Source organism: Somniosus microcephalus, chromosome 12 (genome assembly GCF_052327205.1).
Source record: "Somniosus microcephalus isolate GS21.2 chromosome 12, FLI_Smic_1.0, whole genome shotgun sequence".
Lineage (NCBI taxonomy): Eukaryota > Metazoa > Chordata > Chondrichthyes > Squaliformes > Somniosidae > Somniosus > Somniosus microcephalus.
In genome coordinates, this window is record NC_140998.1 from 136,874,932 (window position 1) to 136,902,652 (window position 27,721).

Genomic DNA, 27,721 nt, shown 5'->3' on the forward strand with positions numbered 1-27,721 from the left:
TGATACTAATGGACTGAGGGATAAATGCACAGTGAACACTGCTCTCACCCTGATACTAATGGACTGGATAAATACACAGTGATCACTGCTCTCACCCTGATACTAATGGACTGGATAAATACACAGTGATCACTGCTCTCACCCTGATACTAATGGACTGGATAAATACACAGTGATCACTGCTCTCACCCTGATACAAATGGACTGGATAAATACACAGTGATCACTGCTCTCACTCTGATACTAATGGACTGGATAAATACACAGTGATCGCTGCTCTCACCCTGCTACTAATGGACTGGATAAATACACAGTGATCACTGCTCTCACCCTGATACTAATGGACTGAGGGATAAATACACAGTGCTCACTGCTCTCACCCTGATACTAATGGACTGAGGGATAAATACACAGTGATCACTGCACTCACCCTGATACTAATGGACTGGATAAATACACAGTGATCACTGCTCTCACCCTGATACGAATGGACTGGATAAATACACAGTGATCACTGCACTCACCCTGATACTAATGGACTGATGGATAAATACACAGTGATCACTGCACTCACCCTGATACTAATGGACTGATGGATAAATACACAGTGATCACTGCACTCACCCTGATACTAATGGACTGATGGATAAATACACAGTGATCACTGCTCTCACCCTGATACTAATGGACTGAGGGATAAATACACAGTGATCACTGCTCTCACCCTGATACTAATGGACTGGATAAATACACAGTGATCACTGCTCTCACCCTGCTACTAATGGACTGGATAAATACACAGTGATCACTGCTCGCACCCTGATACTAATGGACTGAGGGACAAATACACAGTGATCACTGCTTTCACCCTGATACTAATGGACTGGATAAATATACAGTGATCACTGCTCTCACCCTGATACTAATGGACTGGATAAATACACAGTGATCACTGCTCTCACCCGGATACTAATGGACTGAGGGACAAATACACAGTGATCACTGCTCTCACCCTTATACTAATGGACTGGATAAATACACAGTGATCACTGCTCTCACCCTGATACTAATGGTCTGATGGATAAATACACAGTGATCACTGCTCTCACCCTGATACTAATGGACTGGATAAATACACAGTGATCACTGCTCTCACCCTGATACTAATGGACTGGATAAATACACAGTGATCACTGCTCTCACCCTGATACTAATGGACTGGATAAATACACAGTGATCACTGCTCTCACCCTGATACTAATGGACTGGATAAATACACAGTGATCACTGCTCGCACCCGGATACTAATGGACTGATGGATAAATACACAGTGATCACTGCTCTCACCCTGATACTAATGGACTGGATAAATACACAGTGATCACTGCTCTCACCCTGATACTAATGGACTGAGGGATAAATACACAGTGATCACTGCTCTCACCCTGATACTAATGGACTGAGGGATAAATACACAGTGATCGCTGCTCTCACCCTGATACCAATGGACTGATGGATAAATACACAGTGATCACTGCTCTCACCCTGATACTAATGGACTGATGGATAAATACACAGTGATCACTGCTCTCACCCTGATACTAATGGACTGAGGGATAAATACACAGTGATCACTGCTCTCACCCTGATACTAATGGACTGATGGATAAATACACAGTGATCACTGCTCTCACCCTGATACTAATGGACTGATGCATAAATAAACAGTGATCACTGCTCTCACCCTGATACTAATGGACTGATGGATAAATACACAGTGATTACTGCTCTTACACTGATACTAATGGACTGGATAAATACACAGTGATCACTGCTCGCACCCTGATACTAATGGATTGGATAAATACACAGTGATCACTGCTCTCACCCTGATACTAATGGACTGGATAAATACACAGTGATCACTGCTCGCACCCAGATACTAATGGACTGGATAAACACACAGTGATCACTGCTTGCACCCAGATACTAACGGACTGGATAAATACACAGTGATCACTGCTCACACCCTGATACTAATGGACTGGATAAATACACAGTGATCACTGCTCTCACCCTGATACTAATGGACTGAGGGATAAATACACAGTGATCACTGCTCTCAATCTGATACTAATGGACTGAGGGATAAATGCACAGTGATCACTGCACTCACCCTGATACTAATGGACTGGATAAATACACAGTGATCACTGCTCTCACCCTGATACTAATGGACTGGATAAATACACAGTGATCACTGCTCTCACCCTGATACTAATGGACTGAGGGATAAATACTCAGTGATCACTGCACTCACCCTGATACTAATGGACTGGATAAATACACAGTGATCACTGCTCTCACCCTGATACTAATGGACTGGATAAATACACAGTGATCACTGCTCTCACCCTGATACTAATGGACTGATGGATAAATACACAGTGATCACTGCTCTCACCCTGATACTAATGGACTGATGGATAAATACACAGTGATCACTGCACTCACCCTGATACTAATGGACTGATGGATAAATACACAGTGATCACTGATCTCACCCTGATACTAATGGATTGAGGGATAAATACACAGTGATCACTGCTCTCACCCGGATACTAATGGACTGGATAAATACACAGTGATCACTGCTCTCACCCTGATACTAATGGACTGGATAAATACACAGTGATCACTGCTCTCACCCTGATACTAATGGAGTGATGGATAAATACACAGTGATCACTGCACTCACCCTGATACTAATGGACTGATGGATAAATACACAGTGATCACTGCTCCCACCCTGATACTAATGGTCTGGATAAATACACAGTGATCACTGCTCTCACCCTGATACTAATGGACTGGATAAATACACAGTGATCACTGCTCTCACCCTGATACTAATGGACTGGATAAATACACAGTGATCACTGCTCTCACCCTGATACTAATGGACTGGATAAATACACAGTGATCACTGCTCTCACCCTGATACAAATGGACTGGATAAATACACAGTGATCACTGCTCTCACTCTGATACTAATGGACTGGATAAATACACAGTGATCGCTGCTCTCACCCTGCTACTAATGGACTGGATAAATACACAGTGATCACTGCTCTCACCCTGATACTAATGGACTGAGGGATAAATACACAGTGCTCACTGCTCTCACCCTGATACTAATGGACTGAGGGATAAATACACAGTGATCACTGCACTCACCCTGATACTAATGGACTGGATAAATACACAGTGATCACTGCTCTCACCCTGATACGAATGGACTGGATAAATACACAGTGATCACTGCACTCACCCTGATACTAATGGACTGATGGATAAATACACAGTGATCACTGCACTCACCCTGATACTAATGGACTGATGGATAAATACACAGTGATCACTGCACTCACCCTGATACTAATGGACTGATGGATAAATACACAGTGATCACTGCTCTCACCCTGATACTAATGGACTGAGGGATAAATACACAGTGATCACTGCTCTCACCCTGATACTAATGGACTGGATAAATACACAGTGATCACTGCTCTCACCCGGATACTAATGGACTGAGGGACAAATACACAGTGATCACTGCTCTCACCCTTATACTAATGGACTGGATAAATACACAGTGATCACTGCTCTCACCCTGATACTAATGGTCTGATGGATAAATACACAGTGATCACTGCTCTCACCCTGATACTAATGGACTGGATAAATACACAGTGATCACTGCTCTCACCCTGATACTAATGGACTGGATAAATACACAGTGATCACTGCTCTCACCCTGATACTAATGGACTGGATAAATACACAGTGATCACTGCTCTCACCCTGATACTAATGGACTGGATAAATACACAGTGATCACTGCTCGCACCCGGATACTAATGGACCTGATGGATAAATACACAGTGATCACTGCTCTCACCCTGATACTAATGGACTGGATAAATACACAGTGATCACTGCTCTCACCCTGATACTAATGGACTGAGGGATAAATACACAGTGATCACTGCTCTCACCCTGATACTAATGGACTGAGGGATAAATACACAGTGATCGCTGCTCTCACCCTGATACCAATGGACTGATGGATAAATACACAGTGATCACTGCTCTCACCCTGATACTAATGGACTGATGGATAAATACACAGTGATCACTGCTCTCACCCTGATACTAATGGCCTGAGGGATAAATACACAGTGATCACTGCTCTCACCCTGATACTAATGGACTGATGGATAAATACACAGTGATCACTGCTCTCACCCTGATACTAATGGACTGATGCATAAATAAACAGTGATCACTGCTCTCACCCTGATACTAATGGACTGATGGATAAATACACAGTGATTACTGCTCTTACACTGATACTAATGGACTGGATAATTACACAGTGATCACTGCTCGCACCCTGATACTAATGGATTGGATAAATACACAGTGATCACTGCTCTCACCCTGATACTAATGGACTGGATAAATACACAGTGATCACTGCTCGCACCCAGATACTAATGGACTGGATAAACACACAGTGATCACTGCTTGCACCCAGATACTAACGGACTGGATAAATACACAGTGATCACTGCTCACACCCTGATACTAATGGACTGGATAAATACACAGTGATCACTGCTCTCACCCTGATACTAATGGACTGAGGGATAAATACACAGTGATCACTGCTCTCAATCTGATACTAATGGACTGAGGGATAAATGCACAGTGATCACTGCACTCACCCTGATACTAATGGACTGGATAAATACACAGTGATCACTGCTCTCACCCTGATACTAATGGACTGGATAAATACACAGTGATCACTGCTCTCACCCTGATACTAATGGACTGATGCATAAATAAACAGTGATCACTGCTCTCACCCTGATACTAATGGACTGATGGATAAATACACAGTGATTACTGCTCTTACACTGATACTAATGGACTGGATAAATACACAGTGATCACTGCTCGCACCCTGATACTAATGGATTGGATAAATACACAGTGATCACTGCTCTCACCCTGATACTAATGGACTGGATAAATACACAGTGATCACTGCTCGCACCCAGATACTAATGGACTGGATAAACACACAGTGATCACTGCTTGCACCCAGATACTAACGGACTGGATAAATACACAGTGATCACTGCTCACACCCTGATACTAATGGACTGGATAAATACACAGTGATCACTGCTCTCACCCTGATACTAATGGACTGAGGGATAAATACACAGTGATCACTGCTCTCAATCTGATACTAATGGACTGAGGGATAAATGCACAGTGATCACTGCACTCACCCTGATACTAATGGACTGGATAAATACACAGTGATCACTGCTCTCACCCTGATACTAATGGACTGGATAAATACACAGTGATCACTGCTCTCACCCTGATACTAATGGACTGAGGGATAAATACTCAGTGATCACTGCACTCACCCTGATACTAATGGACTGGATAAATACACAGTGATCACTGCTCTCACCCTGATACTAATGGACTGGATAAATACACAGTGATCACTGCTCTCACCCTGATACTAATGGACTGATGGATAAATACACAGTGATCACTGCTCTCACCCTGATACTAATGGACTGATGGATAAATACACAGTGATCACTGCACTCACCCTGATACTAATGGACTGATGGATAAATACACAGTGATCACTGATCTCACCCTGATACTAATGGATTGAGGGATAAATACACAGTGATCACTGCTCTCACCCGGATACTAATGGACTGGATAAATACACAGTGATCACTGCTCTCACCCTGATACTAATGGACTGGATAAATACACAGTGATCACTGCTCTCACCCTGATACTAATGGAGTGATGGATAAATACACAGTGATCACTGCACTCACCCTGATACTAATGGACTGATGGATAAATACACAGTGATCACTGCTCCCACCCTGATACTAATGGTCTGGATAAATACACAGTGATCACTGCTCTCACCCTGATACTAATGGACTGGATAAATACACAGTGATCACTGCTCTCACCCTGATACTAATGGACTGGATAAATACACAGTGATCACTGCTCTCACCCTGATACTAATGGACTGGATAAATACACAGTGATCACTGCTCTCACCCTGATACAAATGGACTGGATAAATACACAGTGATCACTGCTCTCACTCTGATACTAATGGACTGGATAAATACACAGTGATCGCTGCTCTCACCCTGCTACTAATGGACTGGATAAATACACAGTGATCACTGCTCTCACCCTGATACTAATGGACTGAGGGATAAATACACAGTGCTCACTGCTCTCACCCTGATACTAATGGACTGAGGGATAAATACACAGTGATCACTGCACTCACCCTGATACTAATGGACTGGATAAATACACAGTGATCACTGCTCTCACCCTGATACGAATGGACTGGATAAATACACAGTGATCACTGCACTCACCCTGATACTAATGGACTGATGGATAAATACACAGTGATCACTGCACTCACCCTGATACTAATGGACTGATGGATAAATACACAGTGATCACTGCACTCACCCTGATACTAATGGACTGATGGATAAATACACAGTGATCACTGCTCTCACCCTGATACTAATGGACTGAGGGATAAATACACAGTGATCACTGCTCTCACCCTGATACTAATGGACTGGATAAATACACAGTGATCACTGCTCTCACCCGGATACTAATGGACTGAGGGACAAATACACAGTGATCACTGCTCTCACCCTTATACTAATGGACTGGATAAATACACAGTGATCACTGCTCTCACCCGGATACTAATGGGCTGAGTGATAAATACACAGTGATCACTGCTCTCACCCGGATGCTAATGGACTGGATAAATACACAGTGATCACTGCACTCACCCTGATACTGATGGACTGGATAAATACACAGTGATCACTGCTCTCACCCTGATACTAATGGACTGGATAAATACGCAGTGATCTCTGCACTCACCCTGATACTAATGGACTGATGGATAAATACACAGTGATCACTGCACTCACCCTGATACTAATGGACTGATGGATAAATACACAGTGATCACTGCACTCACCCTGATACCAATGGACTGATGGATAAATACACAGTGATCACTGCTCTCACCCTGATACTAATGGACTGAGGGATAAATACACAGTGATCACTGCTCTCACCCGGATACTAATGGACTGGATAAATACACAGTGATCACTGCTCTCACCCTGATACTAATGGACTGGATAAATACACAGTGATCACTGCTCTCACCCTGATACTAATGGACTGATGGATAAATACACAGTGATCACTGCACTCACCCTGATACTAATGGACTGATGGATAAATACACAGTGATCACTGCTCTCACCCTGATACTAATGGACTGGATAAATACACAGTGATCACTGCTCTCACACTGATACTAATGGACTGGATAAATACACAGTGATCACTGCTCGCACCCTGATACTAATGGACAGAGGGACAAATACACAGTGATCACTGCTCTCACCCTGATACTAATCGACTGGATAAATACACAGTGATCACTGCTCTCACTCTGATACTAATGGACTGGATAAATACACAGTGATCACAGCTCTCACCCTGATACTAATGGACTGGATAAATACACAGTGATCACTGCTCTCACCCTGATACTAATGGTCTGATGGATAAATACACAGTGATCACTGCTCTCACCCTGATACTAATGGACTGGATAAATACACAGTGATCACTGCTCTCACCCTGATACTAATGGACTGGATAAATACACAGTGATCACTGCTCTCACCCTGATACTAATGGACTGAGCGATAAATACACAGTGATCACTGCTCTCACCCTGATACTAATGGACTGGATAAATACACAGTGATCACTGCTCTCACCCTGATACTAATGGACTGGATAAATACACAGTGATCACTGCTCTCACCCTGATACTAATGGACTGAGGGATAAATACACAGTGATCACTGCTCTCACCCTGATACTAATGGACTGAGGGATAAATACACAGTGATCACTGCTCCCACCCGGATACTAATGGACTGAGGGATAAATACACAGTGATCACTGCTCTCACCCGGATGCTAATGGACTGGATAAATACACAGTGATCACTGCTCTCACCCTGATACTAATGGACTGAGGGATAAATACACAGTGATCACTGCTCTCACTCTGGTACTAATGAACTGGATAAATACACAGTGATCACTGCTCTCACCCTGATACTAATGGACTGGATAAATACACAGTGATCACTGCTCTCACCCTGATACTAATGGACTGGATAAATACACAGAGATCACTGCTCGCACCCTGATACTAATGGACTGATGGATAAATACACTGATCACTGCTCTCGCCCTGATACTAATGGACTGATGGATAAATACACAGTGATCACTGCTCTCACTCTGATACTAATGGACTGATGGATAAATACACAGTGATCACTGCTCTCACCCTGATACTAATGGACTGATGGATAAATACACAGTGATCACTGCCCTCACTCTGATACTAATGGACTGAGGGATAAATAAACAGTAATCACTGCTCTCACCCGGATACTAATGGACTGGATAAATACACAGAGATCACTGCTCTCACTCTGATACTAATGGACTGGATAAATACACAGAGATCACTGCTCGCACCCTGATACTAATGGACTGGATAAATACACAGTGATCACTGCTCTCACCCGGATACTAATGCACTGATGGATAAATACACAGTGATCACTGCCCTCACCCTGATACTAATGGTCTGATGGATAAATACACAGTGATCACTGCTCTCACTCTGATACTAAAGGACTGGATAAATACACAGTGATCACTGCTCTCACCCGGATGCTAATGGACTGATGGATAAATTCACAGTGATCACTGCCCTCACCCTGATATTAATTGTCTGATGGATAAATACACAGTGATCACTGCTCTCACCCTGATACTAATTGTCTGATGGATAAATACACAGTGATCGCTGCTCTCACCCTGATACTAATGGACTGGATAAATACACAGTGATCACTGCTCTCACCCTGATACTAATGGACTGGATCAATATACAGTGATCACTCCTCTCACCCTGATACTAAAGGACTGGATAAATACACAGTGATCAATGCTCTCACCCTGATACTAATGGACTGGATAAATACACAGTGATCACTGCTCTCACCCTGATACTAATGGACTGGATCAATATACAGTGATCACTCCTCTCACCCTGATACTAATGGACTGGATAAATACACAGTGATCAATGCTCTCACCCGGATACTAATGGGCTGATGGATAAATACACAGTGATCACTGCCCTCACCCTGATACTAATTGTCTGATGGATAAATACACAGTGATCACTGCTCTCACTCTGATACTAATGGACTGGATAAATACACAGTGATCACTGCTCTCACCCTGATACTAATGGACTGGATAAATACACAGTGATCACTGCTCTCACCCGGATACTAATGGACTGGATAAATACACAGTGATCACTGCCCTCACCCTGATACTAATTCTCTGATGGATAAATACACAGTGATCACTGCTCTCACTCTGATACTAATGGACTGGATAAATACACAGTGATCACTGCTCTCACCCTGATACTAATGGACTGGATAAATACACAGTGATCACTGCCCTCACCCTGATACTAATTGTCTGATGGATAAATACACAGTGATCACTGCTCTCACTCTGATACTAATGGACTGGATAAATACACAGTGATCACTGCTCTCACCCTGATACTAATGGACTGGATCAATATACAGTGATCACTCCTCTCACCCTGATACTAATGGACTGGATAAATACACAGTGATCAATGCTCTCACCCGGATACTAATGGGCTGATGGATAAATACACAGTGATCACTGCTCTCACCCAGATACTAATGGACTGATGGATAAATACACAGTGATCACTGCTCTCACTCTGATACTAATGGACTGGATAAATACACAGTGATCACTGCTCGCACCCTGATACTTTTGGACTGGATAAATACACAGTGATCACTGCTCTCACCCTTACACTAATGGACTGGATAAATACACAGTGATCACTGCTCGCACCCTGATACTAATGGACTGGATAAATACACAGTGATCACTGCTCTCACCCTGATACTGATGGACTGATGGATAAATACACAGTGATTACTGCTCTCACCCTGATACTAATGGACTGGATAAATACACAGTGATCACTGCTCGCACCCTGATACTTTTGGACTGGATAAATACACAGTGATCACTGCTCTCACCCTTACACTAATGGACTGGATAAATACACAGTGATCACTGCTCGCACCCAGATACTAACGGACTGGATAAATACACAGTGATCACTGCTCGCACCCAGATACTAACGGACTGGATAAATACACAGTGATCACTGCTCGCACCCTGATGCTAATGGACTGGATAAATACACAGTGATCAATGCTCTCACCCTGATACTAATGGACTGAGGGATAAATACACAGTGATCACTGCTCTCACCCTGATACTAATGGCCTGGATAAATACACAGTGATCACTGCTCTTACTCTGATACTAATGGACTGAGGGATAAATACACAGTGATCACTGCTCTCACCCTGACACTAATGGCCTGGATAAATTCACAGTGAACACTGCTCGCACCCTGATACTAATGGACTGGATAAATGCACAGTGATCACTGCTCTCACCCTGATACTAATGGACTGGATAAATACACAGTGATCACTGCTCTCACCCTGATGCTAATGGACTGAGGGATAAACACACAGTGATCACTGCTCTCACCCTGATACTAATGGACTGGATAAATACACAGTGATCACTGCTCTCACCCAGATACTAATGGCCTGAGGGATAAATACACAGTGATCACTGCTCTCACTCTGAAACTAATGGACTGAGGGATAAATACACAGTGATCACTGCTCTCACCCTGATACTAATGGACTGGATAAATACACAGTGATCACTGCTCTCACCCAGATACTAATGGCCTGAGGGATAAATACACAGTGATCACTGCTCTCACGCTGATAGTAATGGACTGAGGGATAAATACACAGTGATCACTGCTCTCACCCTGATATTAATGGACTGGATAAATACACAGTGATCACTGCTCTCACCCAGATACTAATGGCCTGAGGGATAAATACACAGTGATCACTGCTCTCACCCTGATACTAATGGACTGAGGGATAAATACACAGTGATCACTGCTCTCACCCTGATATTAATGGACCGGATAAATACACAGTGATCACATCACTCACCCTGATAATAATGGACTGAGGGATAAATACACAGTGATCACTGCTCGCACCCTGATACTAATGGACTGAGGGATAAATACACAGTGATCACTGCTCTCACCCTGATACTAATGGACTGGATAAATACACAGTGATCACTGCTCTCACCCTGATGCTAATGGACTGAGGGATAAACACACAGTGATCACTGCTCTCACCCTGATACTAATGGCCTGGATAAATACACAGTGATCACTGCTCTCACTCTGAAACTAATGGACTGAGGGATAAATACACAGTGATCACTGCTCTCACCCTGATACTAATGGACTGGATAAATACACAGTGATCACTGCTCTCACCCAGATACTAATGGCCTGAGGGATAAATACACAGTGATCACTGCTCTCACGCTGATACTAATGGACTGAGGGATAAATACACAGTGATCACTGCTCTCACCCTGATATTAATGGACTGGATAAATACACAGTGATCACTGCTCTCACCCAGATACTAATGGCCTGAGGGATAAATACACAGTGATCACTGCTCTCACGCTGATACTAATGGACTGAGGGATAAATACACAGTGATCACTGCTCTCACCCTGATATTAATGGACCGGATAAATACACAGTGATCACATCACTCACCCTGATAATAATGGACTGAGGGATAAATACACAGTGATCACTGCTCGCACCCTGATACTAATGCACTGAGGGATAAATACACAGTGATCACTGCTCTCACCCTGATACTAATGGACTGGATAAATACACAGTGATCACTGCTCTCACCCTGATACAAATGGACTGAGGGATAAATACACAGTGATCACTGCTCTCACCCTGATACTAATGGACTGGATAAATACACAGTGATGACTGCTCTCACCCTGATACTAATGGACTGAGGGATAAATACACAGTGATCACTGCTCTCACTCTGATACTAATGGACTGGATAAATACACAGTGATCACTGCTCTCACCCTGATACTAATGGACTGATGGATAAATACACAGTGATCACTGCTCTCACCCTGATACTAATGGACTGGATAAATACACAGTGATCACTGCTCTCACCCTGATGCTAATGGACTGGATAAATACACAGTGATCACTGCTCTCACCCTGATACTAATGGACTGGATCAATACACAGTGATCACTGCTCTCACCCGGATACTAATGGACTGATGGATAAATACACAGTGATCACTGCTCTCACCCTGATACTAATGGACTGATGGATAAATACACAGTGATCACTGCTCTCACCCTGATACTAATGGACTGGATAAATACACAGTGATCACTGCTCTCACCCTGATACTAATGGACTGGCTAAATACACAGTGATCACTGCTCTCACCCGGATACTAATGGACTGGATAAATACACAGTGATCACTGCTCTCACCCTGATACTAATGGACTGGATAAATACACAGTGATCACTGCTCTCACCGTGATACTAATGGACTGGATAAATACACAGTGATCACTGCTCTCACCCTGATACTAATGGACTGGATAGATACACAGTGATCACTGCTCTCACCCGGATACTAATGGACTGGATAAATACACAGTGATCACTGCTCTCAATCTGATACTAATGGACTGGATAAATACACAGTGATCACTGCTCTCACTCTGATACTAATGGACTGGATAAATACACAGTGATCACTGCTCTCACCCTGATACTAATGGACTGGCTAAATACACAGTGATCACTGCTCGCACCAAGATACTAACGGACTGGATAAATACACAGTGATCACTGCTCGCACCCTGATACTAATGGATTGGATAAATACACAGTGATCACTGCTCTCACCCTGATACTAATGGACTGGATAAATTCACAGTGATCACTGCTCGCACCCTGATACTAATGGACTGGATAAATTCACAGTGATCACTGCTCGCACCCTGATACTAATGGACTGGATAAATAGACAGTGATCACTGCTCTCACCCTGATACTAATGGACTGGATAAATTCACAGTGATCACTGCTCGCACCCTGATACTAATGGACTGGATAAATACACAGTGATCACTGCTCTCCCCCTGATACTAATGGACTGGATAAATACACAGTGATCACTGCTCTCACCCTGATACTAATGGACGGAGGGATAAATACACAGTGATCACTGCTCTCATCCTGATGCTAATGGACTGAGGGATAAATACACAGTGATCACTGCTCTCACCCTGATACTAATGGCCTGGATAAATACACAGTGATCACTGCTCTCACTCTGATACTAATGGATTGAGGGATAAATACACAGTGATCACTGCTCTCACCCTGATGCTAATGGACTGAGGGATAAATACACAGTGATCACTGCTCTCACCCTGATACTAATGGACTGGATAAATACACAGTGATCACTGCTCTCACCCAGATACTAATGGACTGAGGCATAAATACACAGTGATCACAGCTCTCACGCTGATACTAATGGACTGAGGGAGAAATACACAGTGATCACTGCTCTCACGCTGATACTAATGGACTGAGGGATAAATACACAGTGATCACTGCTCTCACCCTGATATTAATGGACTGGATAAATACACAGTGATCACATCACTCACCCTGATAATAATGGACTGAGGGATAAATACACAGTGATCACTGCTCTCACCCTGATACTAATGGACTGGATAAATACACAGTGATCACTGCTCTCACCCGGATACTAATGGACTGGATAAATACACAGTGATCACTGCTCTCACCCTGATACTAATGGACTGATGGAAAAATACACAGTGATCACTGCTCTCACTCTGATACTAATGGACTGATGGAAAAATACACAGTGATCACTGCTCTCACCCTGATACTAATGGACTGGGTAAATACACAGTGATCACTGCTCTCAACCTGATACTAATGGACTGGATAAATACACAGTGATCACTGCTCTCACCCTGATACTAATGGACTGGATAAATACACAGTGATCACTGCTCTCACCCTGATACTAATGGTCTGATGGATAAATACACAGTGATCACTGCTCTCACCCTGATACTAATGGACTGATGGATAAATACACAGTGATCACTGCTCTCACCCTGATACTAATGGACTGATGGATAAATACACAGTGATCACTGCTCTCACTCTGGTACTAATGGACTGGATAAATACACAGTGATCACTGCTCTCACCCTGATACTAATGGACTGGATAAATACACAGTAATCACTGCTCTCACCCTGATACTAATGGACTGAGGGATCAATACACAGTGATCACTGCTCTCACCCTGATACTAATGGACTGAGGGATAAATACACAGTGATCACTGCTCTCACCCTGACACGAATGGACTGGTTAAATACACAGTGATCACTGCTCTCACCCTGATACTAATGGACTGAGGGATAAATACACAGTGATCACTGCTCTCACCCTGATACTAATGGACTGAGGGATAAATACACAGTGATCACTGCTCTCACCCTGGTACTGATGGACTGAGGGATAAATACACAGTGATCACTGCTCTCACTCTGATACTAATGGACTGGATAAATACACAGTGATCACTGCTCTCACCCTGATACTAATGGACTGGCTAAATACACAGTGATCACTGCTCGCACCAAGATACTAACGGACTGGATAAATACACAGTGATCACTGCTCGCACCCTGATACTAATGGATTGGATAAATACACAGTGATCACTGCTCTCACCCTGATACTAATGGACTGGATAAATTCACAGTGATCACTGCTCGCACCCTGATACTAATGGACTGGATAAATTCACAGTGATCACTGCTCGCACCCTGATACTAATGGACTGGATAAATAGACAGTGATCACTGCTCTCACCCTGATACTAATGGACTGGATAAATTCACAGTGATCACTGCTCGCACCCTGATACTAATGGACTGGATAAATACACAGTGATCACTGCTCTCCACCTGATACTAATGGACTGGATAAATACACAGTGATCACTGCTCTCACCCTGATACTAATGGACGGAGGGATAAATACACAGTGATCACTGCTCTCATCCTGATGCTAATGGACTGAGGGATAAATACACAGTGATCACTGCTCTCACCCTGATACTAATGGCCTGGATAAATACACAGTGATCACTGCTCTCACTCTGATACTAATGGATTGAGGGATAAATACACAGTGATCACTGCTCTCACCCTGATGCTAATGGACTGAGGGATAAATACACAGTGATCACTGCTCTCACCCTGATACTAATGGACTGGATAAATACACAGTGATCACTGCTCTCACCCAGATACTAATGGACTGAGGCATAAATACACAGTGATCACAGCTCTCACGCTGATACTAATGGACTGAGGGAGAAATACACAGTGATCACTGCTCTCACGCTGATACTAATGGACTGAGGGATAAATACACAGTGATCACTGCTCTCACCCTGATATTAATGGACTGGATAAATACACAGTGATCACATCACTCACCCTGATAATAATGGACTGAGGGATAAATACACAGTGATCACTGCTCTCACCCTGATACTAATGGACTGGATAAATACACAGTGATCACTGCTCTCACCCGGATACTAATGGACTGGATAAATACACAGTGATCACTGCTCTCACCCTGATACTAATGGACTGATGGAAAAATACACAGTGATCACTGCTCTCACTCTGATACTAATGGACTGATGGAAAAATACACAGTGATCACTGCTCTCACCCTGATACTAATGGACTGGGTAAATACACAGTGATCACTGCTCTCAACCTGATACTAATGGACTGGATAAATACACAGTGATCACTGCTCTCACCCTGATACTAATGGACTGGATAAATACACAGTGATCACTGCTCTCACCCTGATACTAATGGTCTGATGGATAAATACACAGTGATCACTGCTCTCACCCTGATACTAATGGACTGATGGATAAATACACAGTGATCACTGCTCTCACCCTGATACTAATGGACTGATGGATAAATACACAGTGATCACTGCTCTCACTCTGGTACTAATGGACTGGATAAATACACAGTGATCACTGCTCTCACCCTGATACTAATGGACTGGATAAATACACAGTAATCACTGCTCTCACCCTGATACTAATGGACTGAGGGATCAATACACAGTGATCACTGCTCTCACCCTGATACTAATGGACTGAGGGATAAATACACAGTGATCACTGCTCTCACCCTGACACGAATGGACTGGTTAAATACACAGTGATCACTGCTCTCACCCTGATACTAATGGACTGAGGGATAAATACACAGTGATCACTGCTCTCACCCTGATACTAATGGACTGAGGGATAAATACACAGTGATCACTGCTCTCACCCTGGTACTGATGGACTGAGGGATAAATACACAGTGATCACTGCTCTCACTCTGATACTAATGGACTGGATAAATACACAGTGATCACTGCTCTCACCCGGATACTAATGGACTGGATAAATACACAGTGATCACTGCTCTCACTCTGATACTAATGGACTGGATAAATACACAGTGATCACTGCTCTCACCCTGATACTAATGGACTGATGGATAAATACACAGTGATCACTGCTCTCATCCTGATACGAAAGGACTGCATAAATACACAGCGATCACTGCTCTCACCCTGATACTAATGGACTGGATAAATACACAGTGATCACTGCTCTCACCCTGATACTAATGGACTGATGGATAAATACACAGTGATCACTGCTCTCACCCTGATACTAGTGGACTGGATAAATACACAGTGATCACTGCCCGCACCCTGATACTAATGGACTGATGGATAAATGCACAGTGATCACTGCTCTCACCCTTACACTAATGGACTGGATAAATACACAGTGATCACTGCTCTCACCCTGATACTAATAGAAGATAGGAGCAGGAGTAGGCCATTCGGCCCTTCGTGCCTGCTCCGCCATTCGATGAGATCATGGCTGATCCTTTAATTCAGTATCCCGTCCCCGCCTTCTCTCCGTAACCCTTAACCCCTTTTGCCCGTAGAAATATATCTAATTCCCTCTTAAATATATTTAATGAGCTGGCGTACACTGCCCTCTGTGGCAATGAGTTCCACAGGTTCACCACTCTCTGAGTGAAGAAATTCCCCCTCATCTCTGTCCTAAATGGTTTAGCCCTTATCCTTAAATTATGTCCTCTAGTTCTGTTCTCACCCGCCAAGGGAAACATTCCTTCTGCATCCAGTCTGTCTAGACCTGTCAGAATTTTATACACTTCTATGAGGTCCCCTCTCAATCTTCTAAACTCCAGTGTGTACATCCCTAAACTACATAGTCTCTCCTCATAGGTCATTCCCGCCATTCCTGGTATCAGCCTGGTGAATCGCCGCTGCACCCCCTCCATGGCAAGAACATCCTTCCTCAGATGAGGCGACCAAAACTGTACACAGTACTCGAGGTGTGGTCTCACCAGTGCCCTGTACAGCTGCAGCAAGGTATCCCTGTTCCTGTATTCTAACCCTTTTGCTGGATAAATACACAGTGATCACTGCTCTCACCCGGATACTAATGGACTGATGGATAAATTCACTGATCACTGCTCTCACCCTGATACTAATGGACTGGATCAATAAACAGTGATCACTGCTCTCACCCTGATACGAATGGACTGGATAAATACACAGTGATCACTGCTCTCACCCTGATACTAATGGACTGGCTAAATACACAGTAATCACTGCTCTCACCCTGATACTAATGGACTGGATAAATACACAGTGATCACTGCTCTCACCCGGATACTAATGGACTGATGGATAAATTCACTGATCACTGCTCTCACCCTGATACTAATGGACTGGATCAATACACAGTGATCACTGCTCTCAACCTGATACTAATGGACTGGATAAATACACAGTGATCACTGCTCTCACCCGGATACTAATGGACTGGATAAATACACAGTGATCACTGCTCTCACTCTGATACTAATGGACTGATGGATAAATACACAGTGATCACTGCTCTCATCCTGATACTAATGGACTGCATAAATACACAGCGATCACTGCTCTCACCCTGATACTAATGGACTGGATAAATACACAGTGATCACTGCTCTCACCCTGATACTAATGGACTGATGGATAAATACACAGTGATCACTGCTCTCACCCTGATACTAGTGGACTGGATAAATACACAGTGATCACTGCCCGCACCCTGATACTAATGGACTGATGGATAAATACACAGTGATCACTGCTCTCACCCTTACACTAATGGACTGGATAAATACACAGTGATCACTGCTCTCACCCTGATACTAATGGACTGGATAAATACACAGTGATCACTGCTCTCACCCGGATACTAATGGACTGATGGATAAATACACAGTGATCACTGCTCTCACCCTGATACGAATGGACTGGATAAATACACAGTGATCACTGCTCTCACCCTGATACTAATGGACTGGATAAAGACACAGTGATCACTGCTCTCACCCTTACACTAATGGACTGGAGAAATACACAGTGATCACTGCTCTCACCCTGATACTAATGGACTGGCTAAATACACAGTGATCACTGCTCTCACCCGGATACTAATGGACTGGATAAATACACAGTGATCACTGCTCTCACTCTGATACTAATGGACTGGATAAATACACAGTGATCACTGCTCGCACCCTGATACTAATGGACTGGCTAAATACACAGTGATCACTGCTCTCACCTGGATACTAATGGACTGGATAAATAGACAGTGATCACTGCTCTCACCCTGATACTAATGGACTGGATAAATACATTGTGATCACTGCTCTCACTCTGATACTAATGGACTGAGGGATAAATACACAGTGATCACTGCTCTCACCCTGATACTAATGGACTGGATAAATACACAGTGATCACTGCTCTCACCCTGATACTAATGGACTGGATAAATACACAGTGATCACTGTTCTCACCCTGATACTAATGGACTGGATAAATACACAATGATCACTGCTCTCACTCTGATACTAATGGACTGATGGATAAATACACAGTGATCACTGCTCTCACCCTGATACTAATGGACTGGATAAATACACAGTGATCACTGCTCGCACCCTGATACTAATGGACTGAGGGATAAATACACAGTGATCACTGCTCTCACCCTGATAATAATGGACTAAGGGATCAATACACAGTGATCACTGCTCTCACCCTGATACTAATGGACTAAGGGATCAATACACAGTGATCACTGCTCTCATGCTGATACAAATGGACTAAGGGATCAATACACACTGATCACTGCTCTCACCCTGATACTAATGGACTGGATAAATACACAGTGATCACTGCTGTCACCCGGATACTAATGGACTGGATAAACACACAGTGATCACTGCTCTCACCCGGATACTAATGCACTGATGCAAAAATACACAGTGATCACTGCTCTCACTCTGATACTAATGGACTGATGGAAAAATACACAGTGATCACTGCTCTCACCCTGATACTAATGGACTGGATCAATACACAGTGATCACTGTTCTCACCCTGATACTAATGGACTGGATAAATACACAGTGATCACTGCTCTCACCCTGATACTAATGGTCTGATGGATAAATACACAGTGATCACTGCTCTCACCCTGATACTAATGGACTGATGGATAAATACACAGTGATCACTGCTCTCACCCTGATACTAATGGACTGATGGATAAATGCACAGTGATCACTGCTCTCACTCTGGTACTAATGGACTGGATAAATACACAGTGATCACTGCTCTCACCCGGATACTAATGGACTGGATAAATACACAGTGATCACTGCTCTCACTCTGGTACTAATGGACTGGATAAATACACAGTGATCACTGCTCGCACCCTGATACTAATGGACTGATGGATAAATACACAGTGATCACTGCTCTCACCCTGATACTAATGGACTGAGGGATAAATACACAGTGATCACTGCTCTCACTCTGATACTAATGGACTGAGGGATAAATACACAGTGACCACTGCTCTCACCCTGTTACTAATGGACTGATGGATAAATACACAGTGATCACTGCTCTCACTCTGGTACTAATGGACTGGATAAATACACAGTGATCACCGCTCTCACCCGGATACTAATGGACTGGATAAATACCAGTGATCAATGCTCGCACCCTGATACTAATGGACTGAGGGATAAATACACAGTGATCACTGCTCTCACCCTGATACTAATGGACTAGATAAATACACAGTGATCACTGCTCGCACCCTGATACTAATGGACTGATGGATAAATACACAGTGATCACTGCTCTCACTCTGATACTAATGGACTGGATAAATACACAGTGATCACTGCTCGCACCCTGATACTAATGGACTGATGGATAAATACACAGTGATCACTGCTCTCACCCTGATACTAATGGACTGAGGGATAAATACACAGTGATCACTGCTCTCACTCTGATACTAATGGACTGGATAAATACACAGTGATCACTGCTCTCACCCTGATACTAATGGACTGGATAAATACACAGAGATCACTGCTCGCACCCTGATACTAATGGACTGATGGATAAATACACTGATCACTGCTCTCGCCCTGATACTAATGGACTGATGGATAAATACACAGTGATCACTGCTCTCACTCTGATACTAATGGACTGATGGATAAATACACAGTGATCACTGCTCTCACCCTGATACTAATGGACTGATGGATAAATACACAGTGATCACTGCCCTCACTCTGATACTAATGGACTGAGGGATAAATAAACAGTGATCACTGCTCTCACCCGGATACTAATGGACTGGATAAATACACAGTGATCACTGCTCTCACTCTGATACTAATGGACTGGATAAATACACAGAGATCACTGCTCGCACCCTGATACTAATGGACTGGATAAATACACAGTGATCACTGCTCTCACCCGGATACTAATGGACTGATGGATAAATACACAGTGATCACTGCCCTCACCCTGATACTAATGGTCTGATGGATAAATAAACAGTGATCACTGCTCTCACTCTGATACTAAAGGACTGGATAAATACACAGTGATCACTGCTCTCACCCGGATGCTAATGGACTGATGGATAAATTCACAGTGATCACTGCCCTCACCCTGATATTAATTGTCTGATGGATAAATACACAGTGATCACTGCTCTCACCCTGATACTAATTGTCTGATGGATAAATACACAGTGTTCGCTGCTCTCACCCTGATACTAATGGACTGGATAAATACACAGTGATCACTGCTCTCACCCTGATACTAATGGACTGGATCAATATACAGTGATCACTCCTCTCACCCTGATACTAAAGGACTGGATAAATACACAGTGATCAATGCTCTCACCCGGATACTAATGGGCTGATGGATAAATACACAGTGATCACTGCCCTCACCCTGATACTAATTGTCTGATGGATAAATACACAGTGATCACTGCTCTCACTCTGATACTAATGGACTGGATAAATAGACAGTGATCACTGCTCTCACCCTGATACTAATGGACTGGATAAATACACAGTGATCACTGCTCTCACCCGGATACTAATGGACTGGATAAATACACAGTGATCACTGCCCTCACCCTGATACTAATTGTCTGATGGATAAATACACAGTGATCACTGCTCTCACTCTGATACTAATGGACTGGATAAATACACAGTGATCACTGCTCTCACCCTGATACTAATGGACTGGATAAATACACAGTGATCACTGCCCTCACCCTGATACTAATTGTCTGATGGATAAATACACAGTGATCACTGCTCTCACTCTGATACTAATGGACTGGCTAAATACACAGTGATCACTGCTCTCACCCTGATACGAATGGACTGGATCAATATACAGTGATCACTCCTCTCACCCTGATACTAATGGACTGGATAAATACACAGTGATCAATGCTCTCTCCCGGATACTAATGGGCTGATGGATAAATACACAGTGATCACTGCTCTCACCCAGATACTAATGGACTGATGGATAAATACACAGTGATCACTGCTCTCACTCTGATACTAACGGACTGGATAAATACACAGTGATCACTGCTCGCACCCTGATACTAATGGACTGGATAAATACACAGTGATCACTGCTCTCACCCTGATACTAATGGACTGATGGATAAATACACAGTGATTACTGCTCTCACCCTGATACTAATGGACTGGATAAATACACAGTGATCACTGCTCGCACCCTGATACTAATGGACTGGATAAATACACAGTGATCACTGCTCTCACCCTGATACTAATGGACTGGATAAATACACAGTGATCACTGCTCGCACCCAGATACTAATGGACTGGATAAAGACACAGTGATCACTGCTCGCACCCAGATACTAACGGACTGGATAAATACACAGTGATCACTGCTCTCACCCTGATACTAATGGCCTGGATAAATACACAGTGATCACTGCTCTTACTCTGATACTAATGGACTGAGGGATAAATACACAGTGATCACTGCTCTCACCCTGACACTAATGGACTGGATAAATTCACAGTGAACACTGCTCGCACCCTGATACTAATGGACTGGATAAATACACAGTGATCACTGCTCGCACCCTGACACTAATGGACTGGATAAATACACAGTGATCACTGCTCTCACCCTGATGCTAATGGACTGAGGGATAAACACACAGTGATCAGTGCTCTCACCCTGATATTAATGGACCGGATAAATACACAGTGATCACATCACTCACCCTGATAATAATGGACTGAGGGATAAATACACAGTGATCACTGCTCGCACCCTGATACTAATGGACTGAGGGATAAATACACAGTGATCACTGCTCTCACCCTGATACTAATGGACTGGATAAATACACAGTGATCACTGCTCTCACCCTGATGCTAATGGACTGAGGGATAAACACACAGTGATCACTGCTCTCACCCTGATACTAATGGCCTGGATAAATACACAGTGATCACTGCTCTCACTCTGAAACTAATGGACTGAGGGATAAATACACAGTGATCACTGCTCTCACCCTGATACTAATGGACTGGATAAATACACAGTGATCACTGCTCTCACCCAGATACTAATGGCCTGAGGGATAAATACACAGTGATCACTGCTCTCACGCTGATACTAATGGACTGAGGGATAAATACACAGTGATCACTGCTCTCACCCTGATATTAATGGACTGGATAAATACACAGTGATCACTGCTCTCACCCAGATACTAATGGCCTGAGGGATAAATACACAGTGATCACTGCTCTCACGCTGATACTAATGGACTGAGGGATAAATACACAGTGATCACTGCTCTCACCCTGATATTAATGGACCGGATAAATACACAGTGATCACATCACTCACCCTGATAATAATGGACTGAGGGATAAATACACAGTGATCACTGCTCGCACCCTGATACTAATGGACTGAGGGATAAATACACAGTGATCACTGCTCTCACCCTGATACTAATGGACTGGATAAATACACAGTGATCACTGCTCTCACCCTGATACAAATGGACTGAGGGATAAATACACAGTGATCACTGCTCTCACCCTGATACTAATGGACTGGATAAATACACAGTGATCACTGCTCTCACCCTGATACTAATGGACTGAGGGATAAATACACAGTGATCACTGCTCTCAGCCTGATACTAATGGACTGGATAAATACACAGTGATCACTGCTCTCACCCTGATAGTAATGGACTGAGGGATAAATACACAGTGATCACTGCTCTCACTCTGATACTAATGGACTGGATAAATACACAGTGATCACTGCTCTCACCCTGATACTAATGGACAGATGGATAAATACACAGTGATCACTGCTCTCACCCTGATACTAATGGACTGGATAAATACACAGTGATCACTGCTCTCACCCTGATACTAATGGACTGGATAAATACACAGTGATCACTGCTCTCACCCAGATACTAATGGACAGATGGATAAATACACAGTGATCACTGCTCTCACCCTGATACTAATGGACTGGATAAATACACAGTGATCACTGCTCTCACCCTGATACTAATGGACTGGATCAATACACAGTGATCACTGCTCTCACCCGGATACTAATGGACTGATGGATAAATCCACAGTGATCACTGCTCTCACCCTGATACTAATGGACTGATGGATAAATACACAGTGATCACTGCTCTCACCCTGATACTATTGGACTGATGGATAAATACACAGTGATCACTGCTCTCACCCTGATACTAATGGACTGGATAAATACACAGTGATCACTGCTCTCACCCTGATACTAATGGACTGGCTAAATACACAGTGATCACTGCTCTCACCCGGATACTAATGGACTGGATAAATACACAGTGATCACTGCTCTCACCCTGATACTAATGGACTGGATAAATACACAGTGATCACTGCTCTCACCGTGATACTAATGGACTGGATAAATACACAGTGATCACTGCTCTCACCCTGATACTGATGGACTGGATAGATACACAGTGATCACTGCTCTCACCCGGATACTAATGGACTGGATAAATACACAGTGATCACTGCTCTCAATCTGATACTAATGGACTGGATAAATACACAGTGATCACTGCTCTCACTCTGATACTAATGGACTGGATAAATACACAGTGATCACTGCTCTCACCCTGATACTAATGGACTGGCTAAATACACAGTGATCACTGCTCGCACCAAGATACTAACGGACTGGATAAATACACAGTGATCACTGCTCGCACCCTGATACTAATGGACTGGATAAATACACAGTGATCACTGCTCTCACCCAGATACTAATGGTCTGAGGGATAAATACACAGTGATCACTGCTCTCACCCAGATACTAATGGTCTGAGGGATAAATACACAGTGATCACTGCTCTCACCCAGATACTAATGGTCTGAGGGATAAACACACAGTGATCACTGCTCTCACCCTGATACTAATGGCCTGGATAAATACACAGTGATCACTGCTCTCACCCTGATACTAATGGACTGGATAAATTCACAGTGATCACTGCTCGCACCCTGATACTAATGGACTGGATAAATACACAGTGATCACTGCTCTCACCCTGATACTAATGGACTGGATAAATACACAGTGATCACTGCTCTCACCCTGATACTAATGGACTGAGGGATAAATACACAGTGATCACTGCTCTCACCCTGATGCTAATGGACTGAGGGATAAATACACAGTGATCACTGCTCTCACCCTGATACTAATGGCCTGGATAAATACACAGTGATCACTGCTCTCACTCTGATACTAATGGATTGAGGGATAAATACACAGTGATCACTGCTCTCACCCTGATGCTAATGGACTGAGGGATAAATACACAGTGATCACTGCTCTCACCCTGATACTAATGGACTGGATAAATACACAGTGATCACTGCTCTCACCCAGATACTAATGGACTGAGGCATAAATACACAGTGATCACTGCTCTCACGCTGATACTAATGGACTGAGGGAGAAATACACAGTGATCACTGCTCTCACGCTGATACTAATGGACTGAGGGATAAATACACAGTGATCACTGCTCTCACCCTGATATTAATGGACTGGATAAATACACAGTGATCACATCACTCACCCTGATAATAATGGACTGAGGGATAAATACACAGTGATCACTGCTCTCACCCTGATACTAATGGACTGGATAAATACACAGTGATCACTGCTCTCACCCGGATACTAATGGACTGGATAAATACACAGTGATCACTGCTCTCACCCTGAGACAAATGGACTGATGGAAAAATACACAGTGATCACTGCTCTCACTCTGATACTAATGGACTGATGGAAAAATACACAGTGATCACTGCTCTCACCCTGATACTAATGGACTGGGTAAATACACAGTGATCACTGCTCTCACCCTGATACTAATGGACTGGATAAATACACAGTGATCACTGCTCTCACCCTGATACTAATGGACTGGATAAATACACAGTGATCACTGCTCTCACCCTGATACTAATGGTCTGATGGATAAATACACAGTGATCACTGCTCTCACCCTGATTCTAATGGACTGATGGATAAATACACAGTGATCACTGCTCTCACCCTGATACTAATGGACTGATGGATAAATACACAGTGATCACTGCTCTCACTCTGGTACTAATGGACTGGATAAATACACAGTGATCACTGCTCTCACCCTGATACTAATGGACTGGATAAATACACAGTGATCACTGCTCGCACCCTGATACTAATGGACTGAGGGATAAATACACAGTGATCACTGCTCTCACCCTGATACTAATGGACTGAGGGATCAATACACAGTGATCACTGCTCTCACCCTGATACTAATGGACTGAGGGATAAATACACAGTGATCACTGCTCTCACCCTGATACTAATGGACTGGTTAAATACACAGTGATCACTGCTCTCACCCTGATACTAATGGACTGAGGGATAAATACACAGTGATCACTGCTCTCACCCTGATACTAATTGACTGAGGGATAAATACACAGTGATCACTGCTCTCACCCTGATACTAATGGACTGAGGGATAAATACACAGTGATCACTGCTCTTCACTCTGATACTAATGGACTGGATAAATACACAGTGATCACTGCTCTCACCCGGATACTAATGGACTGGATAAATACACAGTGATCACTGCTCTCACCCTGATACTAATGGACTGGATAAATACACAGTGATCACTGCTCTCACCCTGATACTAATGGACTGATGGATAAATACACAGTGATCACTGCTCTCACTCTGATACTAATGGACTGGATAAATACACAGTGATCACTGCTCTCACCCTGATACTAATGGACTGATGGATAAATACACAGTGATCACTGCTCTCATCCTGATACTAATGGACTGCATAAATACACAGCGATCACTGCTCTCACCCTGATACTAATGGACTGGATAAATACACAGTGATCACTGCTCTCACCCTGATACTAATGGACTGATGGATAAATACACAGTGATCACTGCTCTCACCCTGATACTAGTGGACTGGATAAATACACAGTGATCACTGCCCGCACCCTGATACTAATGGACTGATGGATAAATACACAGTGATCACTGTTCTCACCCTTACACTAATGGACTGGATAAATACACAGTGATCACTGCTCTCACCCTGATACTAATGGACTGGATAAATACACAGTGATCACTGCTCTCACCCGGATACT

The 27,721-nt window shown here is 43.3% G+C and overlaps 1 protein-coding gene across 1 annotated transcript in view; it reads right to left on the minus strand.

The window, feature by feature from the left end:
- Window positions 1-27,721, minus strand: part of LOC147109552 (deubiquitinase DESI2) — a 149,685-nt gene that overhangs the window by 86,836 nt on the left and 35,128 nt on the right. The gene's annotated exons all lie outside the window — the stretch shown is intronic.